Source organism: Leopardus geoffroyi, chromosome C1, assembly GCF_018350155.1.
Source record: "Leopardus geoffroyi isolate Oge1 chromosome C1, O.geoffroyi_Oge1_pat1.0, whole genome shotgun sequence".
Lineage (NCBI taxonomy): Eukaryota > Metazoa > Chordata > Mammalia > Carnivora > Felidae > Leopardus > Leopardus geoffroyi.
Window position 1 is genome coordinate 185896225 of NC_059328.1, and position 7816 is coordinate 185904040.

Consider the following 7816-nt stretch of genomic DNA (forward strand, 5'->3'; position numbering starts at 1 on the left):
ATTCTCAGGATTTCAGTCTCAGTAACTGATATTATTCACATGGTTTAGAAAGCTTAAGGGAAGCAGAAACCTACTCAAAGGATAGACAGTTGAAATTGGAAGCTATAAGCTTACAATTTTCTTCAATATTTCTCACTAGCCTGGGATCATTATGAAAGGAAAGGGAAGGCTAAATTATTCCAAAGGTAAGATATTGGTAGGTCAGAAGTAATAGAAGACCAAAGCCTGATGCAATAGTGCATGTGAATGTCACCGGGGGCAGTAGGCCCAGGGGAAGAGAAAGCTGATATGCAGTAGGTATAGGGAAGAACCAAGACATGGGAAATAGGAAAACAGGTTTGGTGGAAATTCAAGAATTGACAAGGCCAAAGCTCAGGAAAATTATGTTAGCCATCTAGATCACTGAAAAAACTGAAGTTCTCAGTAGTACATTCCCAAAAAGCTGTTCTTTGGGTTGATTTCAACCCATTAATCAATACCAGCTCTAACTACACTCTACAATCATCAAGGTAACATTCCCTCAACTTCTCCATAAGGGCAATCATGTGGGGTTTTATCAGATGTCTTACTGATAATGCCCATTATGTTGAGAATACTTCATTAACAACCCAATAAAAAATGAAAAGTCCTTTTTCATGAAGGTTCTTAGTGATCCTATGTTAGCACCTAGTAATCACTGTATTCTTTCCTAAATATTTATCTCTTTGATTACCCATTCTTGAAAGTTGGAAATAATTAATAATCAAATTTATCAATTTACGTTTTCCCTATTTCTGAAAATCAAGAACATATTTTTCCAGCTCTATTATTTAAGTAATTCCCCCCTTTCATCATTATTTCTCAAAAATCCACAGGTGTTTATGAGATCACACCATGAAATGTTATTTAAAGTTCTGGCTGTGACTTGCCTAGGCTTTGAGATGTGAGACTGGTAGATTTCGCTCTAGGATACATCGCCTTCTCTATTTTCTTAACCAAACTTGCACTACTCTTGCCAGTTTGAGGAAAATTATTTTCCTTAATAGACCAGATGGAGTCAACACAGGGGTTGAGAAGTTCTGCTTCTTATATGCCACCTTTTACATGACAAAATGTCCTAGCTTTTCCTTGTTTCTTCCTCTTTTGCAAACAAGCTTGAATAGTTGTTTGTGTTTTATTGTTTATGGGGGGGGGGGTATTTTTGTTTTTTCTGGTTTTGCAAGTCCTCAGTTCCTTAAGGATTTTGGCTTTCCTGGATCTAATCTAATTCCTATCAGTCTATTGTATATAAATCATTGGGAAATGTCTTAGGACAGGTTTTATCAGAATCAGGCCCTGACACAAGGATGTATATATGCAAGGTGTTTGTTCATGAAGTGAACCCAGGAAAATCCAATGAGGGAGTGGAGGATCTAAGCAAAGGGAAAGAAGTCAAGCAAGGACATAATTCAAGCAGAGGCCCAGCCTCAGCCTGATTGTGCTGTGTTTTGTCCCCAGCCAAAGTAAGGGAACTAGGTTTTCATAATCCTGCACTGGTCAGTCATTAACTAGGGGTACAGGTGGGAAGAAGGCATGGACGGTGAGTGTGTGGGGGGAGAGTAAACTGCCAGGTCACTCTGGTTCTCTGCATGGGAGTGTGTGTGTGTGTGTGTGTGTGTGGGCACGCACGTGCGCATGTGCACAGACGTGCGCACATACGATAGTTCATGGGCAATCTTCACTAGTTCAAGACTTAGTTCAGTAGTTTAAGGGAAATCTTTTGAAGATAGATAGTTACAGGTGCTAGCTGGTAGAATCAAAGGCACACAGAAACTGAAAAGGGAATCTAAGGGGTTTGTATTGAGTATTGACAATGTTCATATATTGTCTATATATGACAATATTCAGGGTCATATTCAATACATCAAATATTCTATTTTTATACTTCTCTTTGACACCTGAGATCATCAAAGGCTTCTTTGTGCAATCAAGTTGGTTTACAAAATGTCTATCTTTTCTGTGACAGGATCATTTGTGTCTGTATTGTCGGAATCCCTCTTTTGGAATGCACTGCTTCTTGAGCTGTCTTCTCCTGTACAGCCTTGGACAAAACCACTCCCCATCCCAAAGTTGCTCACACCAGAAACCTGCTGTCATTCTTGACTCTGTTCCTTTCCATCAGCAACCCCCTCTTCCATTCACATTCACTTGAAAAGTCACCCATTCCTGTCCTTCCTCTCTGCAAAACGCATCTCAAATCCATCTACTTTTTTCCCATTTTTACTGCCTAGTATGAATCATCATCACGTCTTGCTTATAATCTCATCAAAGTTTCCTAACTGTTTCGTAGTCCTTCACATTTGTGCCCCCTAACCCATTTTCTACACAGTGACCGGAATGATCTTCTTACAACATCAGGCAGACCGTGCTGGCCTGTCCTGAAACATTCCAAAGCACTCAGGTGAAAGTCCACTCCGTTCTGTAGATCACAAAGCTGCTGCCTGCAACCTGAGCTGTGTCACGAGCACTGTGTCCCTGTTTACTGCACTTCTGCCACACCTCCCTATATTTCCGTTGTGCTTCCTGACCTCGGTGACTTCCTCCGTGGTGTTCCTTTGTCTGGAATGTCCTCCCTTCTGCTCATCACTCCGCTACTTCCTCCTGATCCCTCAGATCTCAGTGTCTTTCTCTACCCTAGGTAAACCTGGTGTCCCAAACTGTTATTCTGTCTCATGATACGCACAGCACAATGGGAGGAGAAGCTATGGCAAAGCTCTTTGCCTAGATGGTATTTATCATAGTTTGTAATTAAATATTCATTTATGTCTTACTTCCTTGGTATTGGTCTCCCCCCCCTTAGACTGTAAGGCTCATAGAGGAAAGGAATGCATCTATTTTATTCTTTGATGTATAGCCAATAATAGCTGTTGAATAATAAGTAAGTTCTTATTTTCCAAAACTGTTTTGAAATCTGTCATGCTATATTGAGGACACAGACTTGAATTGCAAAACAATAACTTCCATTCACAAAACAGCCATTTTACAATCAGTGTGAAGAAAAGCTATGAAAAGGTGGCAGTTAGGACCTCATGCAAGGACCTACATCTTCTGACTTGTGGAGGCTTCTGCTGCTACAAAGAAATTCTTAGGACTTAAAATCTCCCAAAGAGGAATAGCATAGAACAGGGGTATTACAGATGGAGTCACTGAATTCATATGTTGAAGTCCTGGCCCCCAGTAACTCAGAATATGACTGCATTTGAAGATAGGGTCTTCACAGAGCTAATTAAATAAAGATGGGATCAGTAGGGTGGGGCCTAATTCAATATGGTACCCTTATAAGAAAAGGAGATTAGGACACAGACCCACACAGAGGTAAGATCATGTGAAGACACCAAGAAGATAGCCATCAAAGCCAAGGAGAGTGGCCTCAGAAGAAACCAACCCTGCTGATACTAGATTTTAGACTCCTGGCCTCCAAAACTGTCAGAAAATAAATTTATGCTGTTCAAGCCACCCAGTCTATAGTATTTTGCTATGGTAGCCCAGATTGATTAAGACACTTGAGGGAGTAATATCTCCCTCAAGGTTGAAAAGAGTGTTTTTCTTGACATAGCTGAGGGCTCCATAAGAAGGGTTCCCTCTACACCAGAGCAGCCCAAAAGTTCCAGGATTTTCTCTACACCTGGAGGTGGAGTTAGAGCCACAGCCCAAAGGACTCCCTCTTACTACACCACAGGAAAAGTAGGTTTAGATCTGAGGTCTTCAGTGCAGGTCCACCAAGGAGCAGATACGCCATTGCCCAAAGGGCCACAGTGATTAAGGCAATGTGACAATTATAGTCAGAGTTCTTTTTTTTTTTTTTTTTTTTTTTTTAATTTTTTAAATAGTTTTTTTTGAGAGAGAGAGAGAAAGAGGAGGGAGGGGCAGAAAGAGAGAAGACACAGAATCTGAAGCAGGCTCCAGGCTCTGAGCTGTCAGCACAGGGTCCCACCGGGGGGGGGCTCAAACTCACGAATTGTGAGATCATCACCTGAGCCGAAGTCGGTAGCTCAACTGACTGAGCCACCCAGGCACCACCGGAGTTCTTTCTAATTTGGGAGGTAAAAAGTGTGTTTCACCTTTACACTCACCCTTCTGTCTCTTTCTCACTGTGCCCACTGAAATGATCACTGTAGGCAGTGGTCTCCACTTATGATTCACAAGGGAGTTTATCAGTTTTCATTCATCTGAGTATGTCTCGATCAACAAAGGAGTGGGTATGTCCAAAAAACTGGGTCCAAAGATTTTTCAGATCTAGGATCCTCAGAGATCCCATTAATTTTAAGCCTGACTTATTTTGTCTATTATTTCACAGTATGACTCTTTAAAATACATTGCTTTGAGATAACACATCTGCCTTTTGAATGCTAAAACTCCATGAAGGTGTGGGGGGGGGGGGTGCAATCTATATTTGATCAGACTTGTGACATTTAGTTTGTCATTTTAGGATGAAGATTCTTCTAATCTTTCAACATATATATATGATTAAGTGAGCTTAATATTTCATAAATTTTGACTCAAGTTCAATAAAACCTTTGTCAGTATTTCTTTAGCTTTAGTTCACATATTCTTTTTTTTTTAAGTTTATTTATTTACTTGGAGAGAAAAAGAGAGAGAGAGAGAGAGAGCACACACAAACAGGGGAGAGGCAGAGAGAGAGAGGGGAGAGAGAGAATCCCAAGTAGACTCTGTGCTATCAGTGCAGAGTCTGATGCGGGGTTTGATCTCACAAACCATGAGATCATGATCTGAGCTGAAATCAAGAGTCAGAGGTTTAACCCACTGAACCACCCAGGTGCCCTTAGTTCAGCATATTCTAATTATTCATTAAACTAGTAGCAAAGTTTTATGGGCAAGCCAACTGGGCCTAAAAAGGAGAAGTAGGATGATATTGAGCAAAGGAAAATATAGGATGTAAATCAAGTGAGAAACTACTTAAAAAGGGAAAGCTGGATCATAGGGAACTTTGAGCTGGGTGGTACATTAGAAATCCCTCATTTGTTCAAAGAAAATAGGAATTAAAAATGAGTTGTTTACATTTTTTGCATGTTTTAGAAAACACGTAGATTCTTAAATGCTTAGAGAATTGGGAACAACAGTGAAAACATATTTTATATATTTAAACCCAGTATTTAAAAACTAGTTTCTATATAAAGCCTATTTTGCACTTATAAATATTAAAAGCTATGTGTTAAAACCTGGTCCCTGTGCACCCATAACAGCACCTCGTCAGTGACCCCAGCCAGCCAACTGCATTTGTAGGCTGCATTTTGTGTGCCATCAAACATTCCACATCTGCACAATTTTGCACATCAATTTTCCTCTGGCACGTTTTGAAATAAAAAAATGCTACCATTATAGATGAATCGATATTAAAAGAATGATACTCTTTGGGAAAAATAATACATAAATTTCCGTATTATTATTAACACTGTAGAGTTCATTCAATCTCTCAGAAATCTTTATCCATCCAGTAAGCTGATTCACATTGGGACTGAGAGATGTGCAGGCCTATTAGGGCAGTTTGCTTCCCACTGAGGCCGGGCACAGCTGGCAAGGGCCGGAAGCTGTGGACTTCGCTGTGATTGCCACACAGGGTTGACCACTGTGTGTCCAGCAAGTCAGAGCCTGCCTACATCTGGGACATGAGCATTGGGAATGTGACAGATCCACAGCGGGGAGGGAGAACTGAAACGGCGAACAGAACAGGGGGAAACAGCAGAGGCACAGAGTTAGAGCCAACCACAGCGCTGTCTCCTCTCTGCTCCATGACCTGGGAAATTCTAGAACGTTTCTAGGCCCTGGCTTTCCACCTCTCCAACATGGGGGAAATAATACTAACCTCTTGTCTTAGATTGGGCTCCCAAGGGGACAGACTGGGAGGAGTTAATTGTGATGACGTACATCTCAACAGCAGTCTTAGTGGGTCCTCCGGGGATCTCCTGATGAGTGAATAAAGCTCTTCAGAGTTGTCCTGTAACTGAGACAAAGGGGCATACCAACCAGTCACTGTATGCAGACAGCTCCCCTCCTACAGAGGCAACTTGACCCCGGAAGAGGCAGCTCCCTTCAGCTGATGGCAATCCTGGGAGGGGCTCACCTGAAGCCATGAACAGGCACTAATGCTGGCAGCTGGGAGAATAAGAGGCTTCCCCAAGGAAAGGGTTTGGGCAGTATCCAATATTCATCGCATGCATCCTGAGACACTCATGTATAAGTACAGCCCATCTGGAAACAGCTCCTTCAGGATTCTGGATGGTTTCTCTTCTTGGGAAAGCTGACAACAGGAGGCATAGTGGATGAACCAAAAGCCCCCAACATTGCAGCCAGTACTAAGGCTACAAATGGTCCTTGTGTCCCTACTCTACTACATGTTCTAAATTCCCTTTACCTTTTAGCATCTCTGCTGGTCTAAGTGGCTCATGTGGTGGAGGGACCCAGATGCTCACTCCTGAGTGGTCTGAGCTTCTGGTGGCCCTTCTGGCTATGGCTGTTGCACGTGGCCATTTATGGTCAAACTTGGGGAACTGAGTACCAAGAGATGACCCAGTGGATGACCCGAGTACCATGTGAATTCTTCCCTTTTGTAGTAGCTTCCCTGCTTCTTCTGATGGTTAAATTATAGCTGCCTCATGGTGACTCCCTTCTTTGCCTTTGGCACACAGAGATTAAAGTGACCAGCTTGCAGCTGTAGCTTCAAGTTGAAAGGAATTCTTGCCGCGAGCCCCACTGGAGGCATTTTTCCCTGTGGGAACCAGGACCACCAGATCCTCAGAGCCCAGAACTGCAGAGCTGGGCAGCACAAATGGTACATTGTGTGGATCCTGCAGCTCCTTCAGTGTCTAGGCTCCTCCTACCCTCAGCAGGCCCAGTAGTATATCCCTGGTCAGGTGGTGTTGGAGTGTGTCCCTAATTAACTGTCAGCAGCCATGAGTGGAGCTGGGGGTAAATCCTAAGGCAGGAGCAGTGTGTTTTCCTACAAGACAGAGGACTCTGCTCCATCTTCAGAAAAGGGGAGTGATGCCCTATAGTAGGGAGAAGTGGGCTACTTTTGCAGGAGCCAAGGGTCCAAGGACTCCTGGGGTTTTGGGTGTTCTTTAATGCATTCACCCAGATGTCCTCATTCCAGGTTAATGGGTCTCATTCCTTCCCAATCAAAGCTCTGACCTTGACACAGCTGACTTGCTGGAGAGCAGACCATTCATCCTTCTCTGGTTCTCAGCTATGCTGGTAATTAAGTCCGGAGACTGATCCTCTCACATTTTCTTCTCTCTGGCTACAGGCAGTGTGATTGTCCTTTAAGATGCTTCTGAGAAGGCCCTCTGAATTCACATTTTGCTTCAACTTGCTTCACTTTTTATTGTCTTTCTTCAGTGTGTTGATCACACTCAGCAAGAGTAACCTAATTCCATTGCCTTTAAAATTACAATTGCACTGCTACAACATGCCAGGGACTGTCCACATTCCATGTATTACCAGGAATGGAGACCTCATTGCTAATTAGTTGGCAGATGACCTAGTTCCAAAATCCCATTTTAGAGATTACTTTCCAGGACTATTCCCGGCACCAAGGTCTTAAATTGGGTTCTCAGGGAGGCAGACTCTGTGATGGAGATTTGCATACAGAAATTCCATTGGATGTATTCCTGGAAAGAGTACGTGTGGGGAGAGGGTAAAGAGAGAATAAGACTGAGCAGAGGGAAAAATTGAACTGCAGTGAAATAGCCCCAGCTAAGCTTCTGGGGGATCTCTAGATATGAGATGACCCTTCAGAGTTGCTTGAATTGAAGTGAGGGGACCGGGCCTGTGTTGCACC